We start from the raw sequence: 1,645 nt of genomic DNA on the forward strand, positions 1-1,645 counted from the left end.
TGAAATAAAAGAATTAACAAAAAAGGTCGAAAAATTAAATGAAACCCTAAACACTAAGTTATGACAATAAATAAAGAGAAAATATATGTAACCTATCAAGACAAGAAACAAGAGCTCTTTGAAAGAGAAAATCGGTTGAATTATTTACAGTTTTCTGAAATAAATCAAAGAGCATTTGAAGCTCTAAAAATAATCTATGACAAATTGAGAGGAGAAGTTAAAGAGTTAGAAAAATTAATAGAATCTTTAGAAAATAGTGATGAATCGATGATAGAATTTGCAGAAATTCTAAGATAAATAATGAAGTATACAAAGATTGAAAGACCAGAAAACAAAATAAAAAGAAAAAGGGTGAAAAAATTAAAAAGTAAAATAAAGGAGTATAAAAGGGAATTAAATAATCTTTAGTTCGAAATTATTGACCTTATAATAAAAATGATAGAAATAAGAACAAATATAAACAAGTTGGAGCTAACTTTAAAAAATTTATAAATGCCTGGAACACCATATTATGATTTAAAAGAATTAAAGCTGTTGAAAGAAAAAATGGAGAATGAAGTTGAAAAATTAAAAAGACATTTAGAAGCAACATAAAGTGTAGAAATAAAAGAAGTTTTGGAGGATTTGAAAAATTATATTAAAGAAAAAGACAAACAGATAAAAAATTTTATATACAATAATCAATGCAAAAAAGAATATTATAAACTAAAACAAGATTGAAAAAACTATAAAAATGAAATCAGAATTAGTAATAGTAGAAATGCTCAATACTTTTGATTATGAAATTACAAATTATAAAGTACCACCAACCAAATCTATACAAATTATAAACTTATTCGAAGCAAAATATGAAGAGTTAATTTTAAAAATTGGTAAAAATTGGTATCAGAACCAAGTTAACGATTAAGGGTAACACTTTTCTTTAAGCAACACTTTTAGTGATACACTTTTAAATTAATAAAAAACAAAAATCTGTAAATCTGTACCAAAACACATCTGTACACTAGATAAACCCTATCTTTAATGAATGATATTCAATTATTTAGCAAGCTATAAGAAATATACGAATTAATTAAAAATAAAAATAGTAAGTCTAATTTTGTGTGTGTGTGTCTAAATAGTTAGTGTAGTTACAATATAAACAGGCAGTTAGGACTGAATATTGAAATAACTAAAATCACGTGCTTCTAGAAGGGGTTATAAATTCTGGCCACACTTCAATATTTAATACGAACGTTTTTCTATTAATTATATAGTATACTAATAACACAATTTTGTCCCCATCTAGTTGCCACAGCTATTAGTCTTATTAGTTATTACTACTGTATGTCCAACTAGCTAGCGCAATTAGCACTTAACACGACAATTATTAGCCACACTAATTAATTATTTAGTTTACAATATATTTAAATCACGTACGCTTATGCCTTTGTTGACTTTAATTTACCCAACCTTGCTTGAAGATAGTAATGGAAAAGTAATAAATAATATGTTTCTCCTTCTTTTTCTTCAATATTATATTATTAGACAGGAGTAATGTATTTCTAACGACTAAATGCATATTTTATCTCCGCGTGTTACAAAGAGAAAATAGTCCAATGTAAATATTTGAAGAATATGAATGAAAATGAAAAAAAAAAAAAAA

The sequence above is a fragment of the Arachis duranensis genome, chromosome 6 (genome assembly GCF_000817695.3).
Source record: "Arachis duranensis cultivar V14167 chromosome 6, aradu.V14167.gnm2.J7QH, whole genome shotgun sequence".
Classification (NCBI taxonomy): domain Eukaryota; kingdom Viridiplantae; phylum Streptophyta; class Magnoliopsida; order Fabales; family Fabaceae; genus Arachis; species Arachis duranensis.